This window comes from Hipposideros armiger, unplaced genomic scaffold, assembly GCF_001890085.2.
Source record: "Hipposideros armiger isolate ML-2016 unplaced genomic scaffold, ASM189008v1 scaffold_1171, whole genome shotgun sequence".
NCBI lineage: Eukaryota > Metazoa > Chordata > Mammalia > Chiroptera > Hipposideridae > Hipposideros > Hipposideros armiger.
In genome coordinates, this window is record NW_017732521.1 from 58,400 (window position 1) to 75,349 (window position 16,950).

The 16,950-nt window shown below is 44.5% G+C and overlaps 1 protein-coding gene across 3 annotated transcripts in view; it reads left to right on the forward strand.

The window, feature by feature from the left end:
* The first annotated feature begins 1,851 nt into the window (after window positions 1-1,851).
* Window positions 1,852-16,950, forward strand: part of ACO1 (aconitase 1) — a 59,162-nt gene continuing 44,063 nt past the window's right edge. Inside the window, exon 1 of one of the 3 annotated variants that reach the window (XM_019632768.1) lies at window positions 1,852-1,992. The gene's annotated coding sequence lies outside the window, so the exon portion shown is untranslated. The other 2 variants (XM_019632771.1, XM_019632770.1) reach the window with 2 other exon arrangements.

The following is a 16,950-nucleotide window of genomic DNA, read 5'->3' on the forward strand; positions in this document are numbered from 1 at the left end:
CGATGCCCCCACCAATGGCTGGAAATAAAGAGTGTAGAGATCCAAAGAGGGTTAAGATCAATGAAAAAGATGCAGGCTTCAGCTAGAGGTGGCAGGGAGTTTGCATAGAGAGAAAATAAAGAAAACTTAGTGAGAGTAGAAAGTGCAGTGAAAAGGCCTGAAAAGAGGGACCAAAAAGAGAAGAGGTGAGTCCTGAGAGCAGAGGGCTCTAAAGCCAGAAGGGGGTTAAAATTTCAAAGAAAGACTAGTCACCAGTGTCAAATACTACAGAGCAGTCAGTAAGGACAAGCACAGAAGGGAGGTCACTGGATTTGCAGTCAGCATGTCACTGGTGACATTCCCAAGAGCAACAGAGCAGAGTGATGTGGGAACTACTTCACGGTTTGGGCCAGAGTGTTTACTAATAAATTTCAATTCCCTTTATAGTTCTGATTTAACTATTTTCTGTCATGGATTACCAGTTATGTTATATGCCTGTTACCATTGAACATAAGGAAATTTTGCTTTCTGAAGGGCTGCCTTAGTAAGAATCAAAATTTAGCTGAATATGTTCTCTCCGTACCTCCCAATCCTGCTGTCTCCATACTGTCCCTAATTTCTAAGAGGATTCTAGTATTATTTTTCAGGGTTTGTAGTGAATCTCTGGCATATAATGGACACTCAAGGAAAATTTGTTCAATGAATGTGAACAGAAGGAATTTAGGGAGTGGGTGGGAAGAAAGTCTCCTCCATGCTGGAAATATAGTAAATATCCCCTCTTTCAAAATTAAATATAAGCCTTTATATTTTTATATTTAAAAATTAAATATAATTAGGGGATAGCTATAGTCTATAATGTAACATGATGAAAAAAAGGTGTGGGCTTCAGAGTCAGACAAACCTGAGGACTGAGTCCCAGCTATGGGACATTTCATATTGGCAAAATGGGGTAATATTCCTCATTTCATAGGGCAGTTGGGAGAATTGAATTAATGTAAAGATTCAATTATAGGGCCCTACACAGAAAAGGAGCATGGTAAGTGGTAGCAGTCTGTACTAATAGTATTAGCTATTAGTTATTCATCTCAGCATGTTTATTCAAATACTCAACATAGAAAACTACAATAACTTTACAAATAAGTTGGGCAGGAAAACCTCACCACCTTTCATCTAGAAAGATCTAATCACTTCTTTGGTCTCACTTTTGCCTGAGTGTGCGCAACTCCAACCAACCTACCAAAAGCAGGTCCCATGAAGGTTCACTCAGTGTCAACTCTCAGCCACTTCTCTGACTTCCGACTGGTGAACAGCCTGCATTCTAAAGTGTTTTACACGTTTAAAAAAAAATTACACATGGAAACTTTGCATTTGTAACCATGGAACCTGTGAAGTCCTGTCATGTCAGCAGTAACCCTGATGCCTACATGGCACGCTTTGCAAGGAATTAAAGTGGGGGAGGGGGGGAGAGCGAGGCGAGGCGAGGCGGTGGGAAGGAGCGAAGCTGTCACTCGTATCCCGAGCGGCCAAATAATGAAGCCTTAGGGTAACGTTATGGACAAATCAGTTTTTAAAACTGCCTTTCTTCCCCTCCCTTTCGGCTCACTTTCTAGCGCGAGCTGCGCAGTTACTCTCCATGTGCCAAAGTGAGCGAAAGTCACCCTGGTCCCAGGCCCTGGGCACGCAAGAGTGGGCCCATGAGGGTGTCGGTCTTGCTGCAGCTGCCCTGTTAGCAACCTTCCCTCCCACCGAAGGCAAGGTCCCTGCAGCCGGGGCGAGGGGGCGGGGGAGCCGGGACCGACTCCGCCCCGCCGCTCGGACCACAGCTCCGGCGCCCCAGCCCCGCCCCTGCTCCGCCCATCGGCCGGTGGCCCGGGGTTGAAGGGGGTGGAGCGCGGCGGAGGTGGCGGCGGCTGGAAACCTCGCGGCTCACGGGAGCGCGCACCGCAGCGCACGGGAGCGCGCACCGCAGCTTCGTGTCCGCTTGCTCACCGGAGCCCCGCCGTGCAGTCCGCGGTGAGTACTCACTAGGCCTGCCTGGCGTCCCCGGGCAGCAGCGCCGGCCACCGTGTCCCGGGAGAGTCGGTGCGAGCCTCTTCCGCGGCGCCCGGGGCATGTTCCCCTAGCGGGACTGGTGCGTGCAGAGCGGCCCGGGGCGGGGCCGAGTCCGGGGAAGGCCGAGGGGAGAATCAGGGACTAGTTCGCGGGGACTGACCTTTCCATCTAGTCCCCAGCCCGTGCAGCGGGGAACGGGTCGGGGACGTGGAGTGGCTCTCGTCCCTGTTTGCTTTGGCTGCGCGTGCCGCCCCGAGAGCCCTCGCCGATGTTGTGCGGGACTCACCGGGCAGTCCTCGCCGTGGCTGTGCAGGCTGGCCGAGCTGGGGAGTCCTAACTTCAGAAGGGTGTGCGGGCCTCAGCGGGTAGGCCTCGCCGAGCCCGGGCTGGCTGGATAGGGAAAGCCTCACTGAGGAGCTGGCAGATCGGGGAGTCCACACCAAGTGGTAAGGGGGAAATGGGGCGAGGGGAGAAAGACCCCCTTGGTGGAAGGTGGAAGGGTTGGGCACAGAGCCCACCTAATAGATTCAGAAACACAGGAAGGAGCTTAGGCTGCCTTTTCTAACTCAGCCAGAACATCAGAATAGCACATCCTTCCTGCCACATACACGACCCTCCTGTGGGTAAGGGGGTTGGGGGCACAGCCTCTAGGACAGGAGTCCTCAAACTTTGGGGAGAGGGGAGCCCAGAAACCCCTTTACACTCTTAAAAACTAGTATACTAAGGAGCTTTTGTTAATGTGGGTTATATCTTTCGGTATTTACCATATATAACTAAGAAATTTTTACTACATTTAATTCATTTAGAAATAATTGTGGACCTATTAAATGTTAACATAACATATTTTTATGAAAATAATCATATTTTCCAAACCAGAATGTTACTGAGAAGAGTAGCATTGTTTTATATTTTTGCAAATTTCTAATTTTAGTTTTCATAGTAGGCAGCTGGATTCTTAGATCTGCTTCTGCAGCCAGTCTGTTGCAATTTATCACATGTCATGTAGCCTCAGAAAAGTCCACTGTATATTCCTGAAAATGTAAGAGTGAAAAAAGCAAGTAGCATCTTGGTATTACTATGGAAGTGGTTTTGACCTTGTGGATCCAGAGAGGCCTCTGCACCGCCACCACACTGTGAGAACCACTGGTATAGGAAATGATTCCGAGGCTTAAATCATTAGTCCTGCTTCTTGTTTGTGATCCTTCCTCTGAAGGGGGACACACACCGTCCCATGCCATGGACAGTGTTAACCTCTGCTACCAACCTTGACCTCGCTTTGGAAACCAAGTGCTAGGTCCCCACATAAGCGATGATGAGCCCTGCTGGCCTCCTGAAAACTCACCAAGGCTCACAGGTGGCTTTGGTTGTTTCTGTGCCTGCAGAGCTGGACCCGTCTGTGCATTCAGATTGCAGCAGTGATGGGGCAGACAGGACCTGGGGGATCAGAGAAGAGCCCACGGCGAGTCCGTGCCATGTGTGTAGCGGTTCGTGTGAGAGTTACCCAGTGGTCAGGTTACTTCCAAAAGAACAGGGATGCATGATTTTTTTGCCTTCCTTTCCTTCACGCTCATTTCTGTTTGTAGTTATGAGGCCTTGAGTTTGTTGGAACCTGATTCCCCAGTCCTGGTGCTCTTGCACTTGCCACTTTCAGAGGTGTGTCACTGTGAGTGGCCCTTCCTCAGCCCCTGCCAGAAAGCAGTGTCCCGCATCCTGGTATGTGGTAGGTGGGATCCCTCATGGGATTATTTCCTTGAGTTCATGTTCTGTCAGCACAAGTTCCAGATGGAAATTACAAACATATGTACATCAAAGGAAAATAATTCTCTAACTCTGCCCACCCTTTTACTCCTCCATTCACAGAGCTTCTCATGTTCTGATGAAGCAGCTGGGACACTGCAGCCCATACTTTTGAAAGGTTGCAAGCACGTGGCCATGTTGCATCTGCTCTTACACTGTGCACTGATGGGAGAAAGCAGTGGCATCTAACCTCTGAGCACCTGCTCTGTTCTTTGTATGAAGACATTTATTGGCCACTTACTTACCAAGTGCCTAGTTCTGCACTGGACCCTGGGGAAAGCAGTGAGCACAAACAGATGTGGCCCCTGTCTCTCTGGTGCTTACAGTCTGGTCGCTCAGTTAACTGCTGGTTACCAAGTTTCCCTATGTATAAGATGCACCCTTTTTCAAAAAATTTGGGGTCTAAAAATTGGGTGCGTCTTATACAGTGGTTGTATGAGTGCGGGGGGGGGGGAGGCCGGGGGAGCCGGAAATGCAAGTAAAAAAAATCTACAACCACTGTATAAGACGCACCCAGTTTTTAGACCCCAAATTTTTTGAAAAAGGGTACATCTTATACATGGGGAAATACGGTAATTCAGACAGTGCACTGTCAGTGTTCACATGAAAAGCAATCCTATGTTGAGGGCAATACCCCTTCCAGACGTGTGTTTCAGAGCATGTGCTGAGGAAGCTAGAGTCCCAAACTGTGGCGTTAATAATAAAACCAACATTTATTATCATGTGCTTGGCAGAGAACTTCCTCTGTCTTCCTTCTTCCACTCCTCCTTTTATGGAGGAAGTCATTCTCTGTGAGGCACCCAGACTCTCTACAGGGAAATGAACTTCATGCTGGCCCCAGTCAACAGGCCAGTCTTAGACAAGACGCTTTCTCTCTCTGGGCCCCAGTCTCTTCACCTTTAAAGTGAGGGCTTGGGACATTGCAGATGTCCCACGGAGCCTGCTGGAGCTAGTTTGCACTAGCATTTGTATGCATTACTTCCCAGTTCCGTGTTTCAGTGGCATCACATTTTTTAATTTGAAGTAAGCCATTATGGGTATATTAGCCCTCCTACCCCCAGCAAGTTGTTAAAGGTTTACCAGCACATTATTGGTATTGCCAGAGCCCTGGTGATTTTTCTTTGTATTTTAATAGAAAACAGATTCTTTAGCCAGGACAAAAACACTGAATGTGGAGTGTGTGATTCAAGTTTCGAATTCTCCAAAACTTTTGATAGGAAAAATACAGTCTGTTTTCCCTATATCCTGGAACACGGGTCAGCAAACTTTTCTGTAAAGGGGCAAGAAGTATTTTAGATTTTGTAGGCTATACAGTCTCTGTTGCTACTATTCAGCCCTGGTGTTGTATGAAAGCAGCCATAGGCAATATATAAACGAATTAGTACAGCTGGGTTCCAGTAAAACTTTTACAAAAACAGCAGCTAGGCCTCAGTTTGCAGACAAATGGAGCCGTGCTTCAAGGAGGTAGTTTCATGGAAAAGTAAATTCTTCAGGACTTTATTCATGAATACCAGGGACTTGATACTCCAAGGTAGATAAAGCTGGAGTGGCAACTGTGAAGGATTTGGAATCTACCCAAGAAGAATCCATAGTAGGTTGTTTAAAGGAAAGCCAAGTGCGTTTAAGTTGCAAGGACACGGCCATGGATGCGAACGGGGTGTGTTTTTATTCCCAACTGCCTCTCTGGAGCAATGTCAGACACGCTTGGATGGATGGACCTGCAGTCTAACCCAGTGTGTGAATTTTGGGTGTTCTTATGCAAAAATCAGTAGTGTCTCTAATAGCTATTCTAATTCCAGGGGCAAGGACAAAGGAAATGTTAAGAAAGGAAAATCCTCATTAGATGTATGTATATTATACACTGTACGTGTACATGGGCATTTGTATATTTGTATATGTACCTAATTTTTGTGTATATGTGAGATTACATATTCCATGTATTTAAAATAGCCTTATAAATGGTGGGAAGACAGACATACCAAACTATCAACAGTAGCCAGTTCTAGGCAATGGAGCGGGATGGAAGGAAGGCAGGGAATTTTTACTGGTTACTTTTTGTAATACCTCATGTCTGCCTAACCTGCAACATTCACGTATTGCTCTTACAATCTAAAAACCAAGAAAACAAAAAACGAAAATCCCAACAACCTGTACTTTTAAAACGAAGAGTTATTTCTCTAGTAAGAATGTTACTACCACCTCCTCTCTCCCCAATAAAACAAATTACCGTGATTGTCACATCACAGTCCTGAACAAGTGTGTACAATACTAGTGTATATGAGCTCAAAACAATGTTGAGAAAGAGCCCCCTAAGATCAAAACATTTTGTTAAACTGTTTGACTTAAGCACCTGTCCAAGGTTAGATCAAAGTGTTCTTTAATGAGTTACCACGCAGCCCTTAAACTGGTGTTGTAAAATGCTGCTTTACGAGATATCCTGAAGTACAGTTTTTAGGTTGAAAAACTTGTTATCCAAGACTGCTTCCCTGTGATCCTATTTTTTATGTGGAGAGAAATCCTGTCCATGCATGGACAGAGGCAAAGGATCTGCCAAACACTGAGTGCTTTTCTCTTGGTGGTGGGGTACAGTTGGATTTTAAATTGTCTTAAGTTTGCTTATCAATATTTTCTAGCAAGTGTTAAACCAGTATTAAATTTGATGTGACACATATTAAATGTGACATGACCAAAACTACCCCCCACTGTTACTGGTGCCCACAGGTCATTGAGAACAAAACAGCTGCCTTCATTTCCTTAGATGGAGTTACCGTCAACTTGCCTTGTGCAGACCCCTGCTGTTTGCTTTCCCCCAGTGAGAAGTGGAAAAATAAGTGCATCGTGAGAGTAATGGGGAACCGAAAACGGGCATGCTGTCAGACCACAGTCACGTTGTCCTGTGCTGCTTCCCGGTGTGGGCTCCAAGCTCGGCCCACGCGCTCCCTCCAGCTGACCCAGAGGTTAGAAAGTTCTTCATAAGGTTAGCAACCATCACCAGAGAAGCCATCAGCTGACCATCTCCCTAGACCAACGGGCCTTCATTTCTTTCTCAGTTATTTTATATAAATGGGAAATTTCAGACATGCAAAGTGGAGAGTGGAAGTCTCCAGCTTCATCAACCAGGAAAATGAACGTTGGGCCAATCTTGTTTCATCTGTACCTTTCCTCAAACTCACTTCTTTTTTCATCTGCCAGTAGTTGGCATCTTCACTTTCAACTGTATAAATGAACAACAACAAAAAGTATTCTTGTGTCTTTTTAGTAACAAGCATGCTCTGACTGCTGTAGCAAAATCTTTAAACTCTCCCACCCTAACGTCAGCCCAGCCGAACCTCCAAATGGACCTTGAATGCTCGCTGCGTTGTCCTGCTTCTCTGCTGCTGCTTTTGCTCTTCTCTCTGTTTTGTTTGGTCTTCCCTCTTTCCTTCTCCCACTTCTCCTCTGTAAAGCCTTCCACAGTCCCCTAATTACAGCTCTTTCTTTCCTGTGACCTTTTTTTATGGTCCTTATCATACTGTTGTGATTTGTGTGCTTATCTTAGTCTCCTGGGTAGATTGTACTCTGTGTAAAAGGAAGGAGTTTTCCGTATTTTTGTATTACTTGCAATGCTTAGTAAGACGCTCAAGAAATAGATACTAAATTAATTTATATTAAACTCATTTGAGGAAAATTTTTATTGTAGAAGAAATGCATCACATTAAAAGAAAACTTACACATACTGTCCAGGACCAAGAACATTTTATCTTATCTGCGAGGATTTTGAAAGATTTTAAAGAATGGTGATGAAAAGACTCTTCTAAAAAGGCCAATCTAAAAAGGCAACTTTTTTGAGGAATTTTTCTTTTTTTTTATGGTCTGTTGTCATTTTTTTTCTTCAAATGTATATCTGGAGCCTTCAGGTCTTCTCCGATTTTAGAATGTTTTTCCCCCAGTAGATAAAATATCTACTGGACTATATTCTAGAATATCCATTGTGTTTTAAAATGTAGGTTTAAATCTTCAGTAAAAGAAATAGGCTACATTTAGGGCCCACATGCCCTGTGAAGTAAGTTGATATCAATCTCATGAATAATGGTAGTTCACAGGTGTAGAGCTCCCAGTATACACTATTACCTTGTTTAGTTATCACAGCAGCCATTGTGAGCTGGGCAGAGCAGAGTTACCTTAAATCTGCAAAGAAGTAAACAGGTTTAGGAAGATAAAGTGAATCTTGTCTACTGCAGAAGATTGCAGAGTGAGTTTAAGTGCAGGTTACAAACCAAAGGGCTTTGAGATTAGATGTTGCAAACATGCAAAGACAGGAAACTGTCTTTCTCAGCGTTATATGTCTTTGGGAAGACAGACCAGGTTCTTGAGGAAAGTATATATCCCTGAATGCCATGAAACTACTAAGGTGATATCACACTCTGAAAAAATCATTTCTCACATTCTGCTTTAGTCTTGGTTATAAAAATTAATTTACCTTCTAATGAATTAGCAAGGCTGCCATGCATGAGTGCTGGCGTGGTTCTCTCGCAATCCCGTTTGACCTAAGGAGAACTCTGGGCATGCCCGTCTTTGAATAGCATGACTTGCCCAGGCTGTTGCTCAAACAGACATTTATGGAGGACGTAATTATCTTTATCCCCATCATCCTTTTATGACCATTATTGTAAAATTACCGAGCATAGTGCACATTGTGGCATAGTTCATGAAGAAAGTATGTCAGTCTAAGAAAGTATCCTCCTACGTGATCACCAGGTTTGAATTTTTTGTTGAGAAGAGGTGAATCAGTGATTGCTGACAGCAGTTACAAGCAAGAGCTATGCTGGGGCAGACATAGCGAAAGTGCCATTCTGTGGCAGTGGTGGGACCAAGACCAGCCACAGGATTTTAAGAATGGTATGTTTCATAAAAACTTTATGTGCTCAGATAAGGAATCAGTTGCATTTTAAGTGCTAATGGTGCCCATATTATTGACACCAACCCATCCTTTAAAAGTTATCTATCATACAATTTTGCCAAAATCAAGGATATTTTAGGGAAAATAGAGGTTGACTAGCTAGTCCTCACATATGTACCTTAGAGTGTAATGATTGTTTTAAAGTGAGATTTAATTGTTTTAAATCCATTTGGTTAACTTGGGTCTTTGTATGAGAAGTGACTATAAAATCCTATCGCTTGTGCTGCCTACTGGGAGATAGCATGGTACAAGAGAGTAGACCCTGCCTGAGGGGGCCTGGGTTTGACTCCCAGCTTGGCCATGTACCAGCCACGAGACCTTGGCAAGTTACTTAACCCCTCTGATCCTCAATCTTCCCACCTGTAAAATGGGGTGGCAATGCCTTTCTCACAGAGTTGCTGAGGGACCACATTAGACAACGTGGGTGAGATGCCTGGCACCCCACAGACACTTGGCAGATGTCGCTGGGCTCCAGTGCTTATGGAGTGATGTAGCACTCATGGTGTAATGCCTGATAATTGCTGCTGTTCTTTTCAAACTTCTGTCCCAACCCAGAGCTCCTGAGCTCCAGGCCCACGTTTGCAGCTGCTTATTAGACGTTGTCATCCCATATTCACCAGATCTAAACCCAACATCCTGGTACCCATCCTATGCATTGACTCGGCCAATTTGCCCAAATGAGGGACATAGGAGCCATTCTAGACCTCTCTTTCTTCTGTACTCATCCTCAGTCCATTCCGCAACCTTAACTCTTCCTGGGATCTGTATCCTCTGCTCCTTTTTCTGATTTGACTGTAATAGCACCATAACCTGTCTCCCTGGCACCAGTCTAGCATCCTTCCCCGGAGTCAGTGCCCACCACTACCAGAGTGATTTCTGAAAACCAAATCAGCTCTTGAAGATTCCACCTTAGCATCCTTTCATGGTGCATCCTTGTCTTCAGGATAAATCCAAACTTTTCTGCATGTGCTGGTTTTCTGCCCAGAATATTCTTGCCCTGACAACCTGCCTGTGCGTCCTTCTGGAAAGCTTGTTCATGGTGTTGCCTGTACCTGCAGGCCTTCCTGACCCCCTCCATGCCAGATTAGGGGCTGTCCCTGGAGGCTTTTTTGTCATCCTCCATCCACCACTGCTGTAGCATGGACTGCATGATGTTGTCATTACCTCCTGACCAGTCTGTGTGTGACTGAAGAGCAAGGGGGACTTTTATCCCTTTATCCTGGTGGTCCATAAATGTAAAAGGTATAAATGAACCTATGACTGTCCCTTCTCTTAGATAATCCAGAGAGGCCCAGGTACAGATGCATTATGGTTTAATGCCACTCTATTATTACATGTCACATCTTTGACCCAATGAAATGCCGTTGGGTAATGTCATGCCACTGTGTAAGCCACTGAGATGGGACTAGAGCATAGTTGCTTAAGAGCTGCGCTGTAGAGTCTGATGGACTTGGGTTTGAGTTCAAGTTCTCCCTTTCGACGCACCAGCAGTCTGGCTTCCGAGTTCCAGCTCCTAAGCACACCGCTATACTGCTGTGGGGAAAGAAAGTACTGATCAGAAAACAGGAGCATTGGGACCTCCTGGCAGTTGACTTTCTTCTGGAAAATCAATAAATATATGGGTGTATACCTCAAGCTTCTGGGGACTTTACTATCGTGAGTCATCATTCTTGAGTCCAAGCATTTCTGAGGTGGGTGGGGGTAGATGACCTCAGGAACTTGGTGAGTTCATAGAGATAAATGCTGCCCTGAGAGACCTCTGGCAGCCTGACACCCACCCTGTTGTGGTGACACTCTTTCTAATTCCTAAAATTTGAGTTAGACAAGTTCATGACCAGGAATCTATGAAATGAGTTCAGGAGCTAGAGGAAACCATGCAACTTTCTTTTTTTTTTTTTTTCTTTTAAGATTTTATTGGGGAATTGGGGAAGGGGAACAGCCAAGTTGTTGTCCTTCAATCTTAGTTGTGGAGGACGCAGCTAGCTCAGCTCCAAGTCCGGTTGCCATCCGGCCACCCATCGGCAGCTCATAGCCGCTCATCTCAAGGTGCCGTGTTCAATCTTAGTTGCAGGGGGATGCAGCTCCCCATCCCAAGCGGGAGTCGAACCAGCAACCTTGTTGTTAGAAGCATGTGCTCTCACCAGCTGGGCTCTGCCGCCTGTTGGCAGCTCAGCGGCAGCTCAGCTCTGGCGCAGCTCACTGGCCCACGTGGGAATCAAACCAGCAACCCTGTTGCTCAGAGCTCGCGCTCTTAACCAGCTGAGCCACTCGGCTCTGTAATGCTTTAACAAACTACTTACCTGCCCCCCCTCAGCCTCGGCTTGTAAGACTTAAATGCAGTAGGATTTGTTTGGGTTTCTGCAGGTGACCGGAGGTTGCTGCAGGGTAGGGGACCCACATTTCAAAAAGGGGCTGAGGACTGACCTTAAATTAAGGACTAAAGGAGGGGGTCAGGCGCAGGGCTCAGGGCTCAGGCTGGGTCGGGATGCCTGGTTCTGGCCCTGCCTTGCTTCTTCCTTTACTTCCTGGCCAAATGTTTCTTGACCCCACAATGACTCTTTTCTCTGTGCATCTCTGGAATTATTCTCAAGTTCACCAAGACTTTTTTGAAACTGTTTATATTAGCCCACAGTGATACCAAAAAATAAAAAGAACTATTTGTGTTCTTTTGATTTTGTGCTAATGCAATTAATATAAAATGAGCTTAAAGGATGTGTCAGGTAAGCCTTTCTCCTTTGGGAGTTGCGTATGATGTTGTGCTGTCTTGGCCAGTGAGCCTAGAATGGGGGGGGCCTTAAAGAGGCAGGGTCTTTGCTTTCTAGCCGAAAAGTAAAGAGCAGGGGGCTGCTCGATCAGCCAGTGCAGGGGCGATGGCCTGGCCCCCCAAATGCTGACCCTTGCCTTTGGCAGTGGCTGTGCACATAACTGAGTGAGTCATGGTCATTTTTACGGTATATCCTGGAAATGTCCAGTGTTACTTAATAATGAAGTTTAGGAAAACAGAGGGTTAGATTTAAGGAAGTAGCCACTTTTTAAAGGCAATCTAATATTTTCGTATTACGAGTTAATTTTTTATCAAACTTGAACAAATTCCAGTTGGAAATCTACAATTTAAACCAAGTGTAAAGCTAGGAGAGTACTTTGTAGTTTGTCTTTCGTCAAAATCCCAAGAGAGGCCTACTCGGCTACCTCCCTACCTCGTCTCCTCTTTTCCTGCATCTCTCACTCTGCTCTGGCCTCCAGGCCTTCTCAGACCTACCTCGGGGCCTTTGTACATGACCTACCCCTCCTCCAAATTACACATAGCTCGCTCCCTAACTTCCTTCAAGGCTCCGTTCAAGCAGCTCCATATTGATGAGGCCTCCATCAATGTCCTGACACCCTTCAAGGCCTCAGCACTCCCTACTGCTCTTGTCTGCTTTATCCACAAAGCTGGTCATGTCACCTTCTGACATTCTGTTTGTATATTTAGTTGTGTGTTTAGCGTGTCTCCCTCCACTAAACTGGAAGCACCATGCAACCAGGGACTTGGTCAGTTTTGTTCCCAGTGTATTCCCAATGCCTAAAACAGCTCCTGGCACATATTAGACGGTTAACGTAAATATGTCTTGAGTAAATGAATGAATGAATCGTAGAATTTTTTCACTCAGAATGAACTTTTTAGATCATTGACTAGCCTCCTGTTACAGATTAGGAAACTGAGGCACAGAGGGTTATATGGCTTATAATCATATAAGAATCTGCAGATACAGGGAAATCCTGTGGTTGGCTGTAGGGCCCACTCATATCTATGCCTCTTTCTGCATCATAAGACAACCTAAGAGGAGAATTCAACTCTTGACAGCAGAAGCAGGTAAATCTTGGATTTATATACTCCAAAGGCTGGAAAGAGACCTGAAGAGGTGAATCTTATTTTATCTGATCTCTGGCATTTACCCACAGTCAGTCAGCAATTCCAAACATCTCAACAGATCTGGCTGTGCCGAATAAGCATCATTATGTGGCATTCCCTGTCAACGGGGTATAGGGTCTGAGATGGTCTTGTAGCAGGAGTGATGGTTTCGCAGTGCACAGCCCATACGCTACTCAGGCTTCCTCATAAAACCCACTTGCAAGATTGCTTCCTGGGCTTGGACGTTCAGTCTGGGTTACAGATAGCAAAGCTCACTGGCCCAAATGGGGATTTTGCCCATGACTTAAGCTAACCTTGCTGTACCCACCTAGGTTCACAGTGTACCCAAGCATGGGGTAAAATTGTGCTGCCGAAAGGTTTTAGGGCTCCTGTCAGGTTTTAGGGCTCCCTTCATGTAAAGGGGAATCCTTTAGACTGCAAGTCTGGAGATCAGATAGAGGCCAAGGACAGCCCTTGCCTCTCCAGGGTTACAGAGTCTCATCTACATTAATAGCTCAGTCAGGTCCCCTGAGATGAGAACATTTGGTCATCAGAGGCCAGCTTAGTGTCACTCCATTTGGCCTGTCTGGCAGACAGGCAGTTTACAAAAGAAGAAATTCAGATGTCTAACTAACAGATGGAAAAGTATGCATCTTCACTACCAGTTAAAGATATATCCAAGATTAGCTTTTTAATCTCTCAATTTGGCAAAAGCTGTAAACGAAATTACATTGCCTGGTTTAGGCAACTCCAGTCATTGCTTCAGAGCAGAGTCATAAAACTGGTACAGTCTTTCCCAGGCAACCTGGTGATGTATAACAAAATGGAGACAAGCAAATTTTTCACCCAGCTGTCATACTTCTAGGAATTGAAAGCTAGGAATTTATTTTAAGGAAATGGATTAGGGACCCAATCAAAGAAGTGTGTACAAAGGTTGCAGCATTGTTAGAAGATTAATATTTGGAAACAACCTAAGTACAGATGGTCCCCAACTTATGATGGTTCAACTTAAGATTTTTTTACCTTACCCTGATATGAAAGCAATACACATTCAGTAGAAACCATACTTCAAATTTTTTATTTTGAACTTTTCCCTGGCTAGCAGTATACAGTATGATACCCTCTGATAATGCTAGGCAGCAGCAGTGAGGTGATTTTGCCCAACTGTAGGCAAATGTAAGTGTTCTGAGCACGTTTAAGGTAGGCTAGGCTAAGCTATGATGTTTGGTAGGTTAAGTGTATTAAATGCATGTTTGACTTCTGATATTTTCAACTTACAATGAGTTTATTGGAATATAACCCCATCATAAGTTGAGGAACATGGGTATTTTAGTAAAGGTGTAAATATACTGAGTACAGTTTCTTAGTGTAATATTTTAAAAGGTGTCACCACCCAAGAAAATGTGGTTCAGCAACAAGCTTGGTATCCTGCTGGGATCTTAGGGGGAGGAAAGGGGACTGGGAGTGAGGGTGCGAAGGAAAGGTTCCAGCTTGGATTGATATGTTTGTCTTGTATGAGAACAGAGCTGTCCATCTAAAGTTAAATATGAACCATAAGTGGACTTTCTTCAGGACCCTTTCACTGCATTGGTAGGTAACGAAGGACATATTTTGGGGAGCAAGTTGGGTTTATCTAAAGAGTAATACAAATCTACTTTCAAATAAATCGTCATCAGACATTATTAAAGAAAGAACTGCATATTGTAATTCCAGAAACTTTGTGAACTGTTCTTTCTTTCAAAAGACATTGCTGAAGATGTCAAGTTCTCTTTTTACAGACACTATTGCCCCTTCCTATATGAAATGTCCTCTAAAAGTATTTATGTAAAAATTTTAAACGACTGCTTCAGCTTTTAAAAAAGTAAAAATAAATGAATCCATGCTTATGGGAAATTGAATTTGGATTATAGTCACAAGTATAGAACATAAAAAGTTAAAGCCCTCCCCCACTTTTTTTTTTTTTTTTAGCTGAGCCATCCTGCCACCTGTTGGCAGCTCAGCTCGGGCTGGACTCGAACCGCTGTTGCTCAGAGCTCACACTCTTGAGCGAGCTGTTAACCAACTGAGCAGCTTGGACGGTCCCCCTCCCCCACTTTTAAACAATGTATTCTTTTTAGAGATAATCAATGTTAACTTTATTCTATATCTTTCCTGTATGAAAAGCAAGTTGCTGAAAATATGTATATTAGGATCTAATAGTCCTGAAGGTTTTTAAATTAGATTCTAGTATATATACTTTCGGCAACTTGATTTTTTCACTTACTATCACTTAATGTGAGTCTTTGCCCACGTTTCTTATGTTGAATCTGAGTAAGGAACGGTGTGTTTGATATTCATATTGGTCGAAGTGATTTGCCCTTACTCCTCTGCTTCTCTTGGAATAAACTGTTCACCCAGGGCAGATTGTCAGAATTTAACCATAAGTTGTTGCCCCAAAGTTTAGCCCTCAGTCAGTTCTCTGAAAATTGAACGATGTGGAAGGTTCAGTAAATGATTACAGAACCAACTCAAAAAAGTAAAAAGTACCAGAAGACTGTGATACTAGGTAGAACTTTTTTCAACTCTACTTGTGAAAGACTAAGTTTTTTTTTTTTTTTTCCCTGCAGGAAATTTGCATTTCATTAGAGAGGAAATGAGCTATATTTTCTTCTGTATTCCTGTGACCCCAGGCAGTCACTTTTTTTTTCAGGGCCTCTCTTTTCCTCATCAGGGTCATGTTACATCCTCTCAGGGTTCCTTACAGAAGGTTCAATATTCTCTGATTTCCTTCTCATCGCCTCCTTGTCATCTAAGGTCAAAATGTCCCTAGGGCGAGGTGACAGTTAATGCCATGCCAATTATGCACAAGTGAAGATGCCACTACAAGTCACCTGCAGGTGTCCTAAATTCAGGCCAAAAGTTCAGTTGGCAGCAAGACTGTGGTTGGGGAGGAACCCCCCCAGCTTTGAACTCTCTCCACCATCTAAGATCTGCCTGCCTCTGCCTAATATTTAGTATTTTTAGTGATTTGATTTAAAAATCTGGTGTTCGACACTCCCTTCCCCACTCCCATTCTTCTCTGCACAAAGTGTACCCGTGAGGATCATGACATTGCACAAGTCACCCAGCTAGTATTTCAGGAAGGGTTAGCCCTGAAAGATACTGGTTCTCTATCAAATAATTGTCCTGACTTTCAGAATGTTAATGAGGTATAGTGTAGACTCTCTTTTTGGATTCATTTTGTGTAAGAACTGTTCACGCGTCGAACGTGATTGACTGGTCAGCACTCCGAGCTTTCTGGTTGGACAGGTTCTGAGTGAGCTCCAAGCTCGCTGCTAAAAAGATAGTATTTCTCCTTCTTCCTTTTTTCTTTTTTTAAATCGCTTTTCTCTTTTCCTTTTTTTCTTTGTCTCTTTTTTTTCCCTTTACTTCCAGGCAGCACCATCTCATTCCCTGGCACAGAAAAGGCAGCAACCCAAACATATTTCCATGCATTCTAACTCTTCTCCCTCCCAAAAAAGAAAAAAGATAGGATAACACTCTACCTTCTCCCCCAAAATCCACATTGACTCTCTCTGTTAGTATTGAATGGGGGTTAGATAAAACAAACAAACAAACAAAAAATGTAGAAACAAAGCACAGCAAGGGCTTGATGGACGAGAAGAAAAGAAAGGAATTGGAACGGGGTCTGTGCTCTATGTGAATGTGGGAAGTAGGCAGGGCTCCCTGGCCAGTTGGTAAGATTCCTAGACAAAACCCGAGTCTTGGGATAATTGTGGAGTTGGCAGGAGTGTGGTATTACACAAGATTTGGGGATGGGATAGGATTCTAGCCAGGGTAAGGCAGACCTAGGAAGCACTCATGATACCCAGAGTCTACTTTGGATCTGGACCGTTCCCAGGCCAGAGGTCTTTCCCCTCATACCCTCCGTGAAATGCTGTTGTTTTTTTGGCTTTCTCTTGAGATTACTAAGCGGGAACTCTTCTACGTGGATTTGAGACAAGGGAGATAGTATGAACGAAACCTTGGAGCGGCTCTGATTCCCAGGGCCCTCTGGGCTCACGTGGAGGGGCTGTTTTCCAGCTTTGAAGCAAATCTGCTTTCTGGGTTTCCAAAACACAGCAGCTGCTCTTTCCACTGACCTGTGTGGCTCAGTAAAAGGTGGCAGGGACATGTAACAATGCCTGGTTCAGACCAAGGTGCTAGGTGACACCTGAAAAGAAGCGACTCCAGTTTCAAAACCGAGCCTTATGGGAGGATTTCTCAGGCCCACGAGTCACTTCTGGCCTTTTTCAGATCTGGCGGTTGGTTG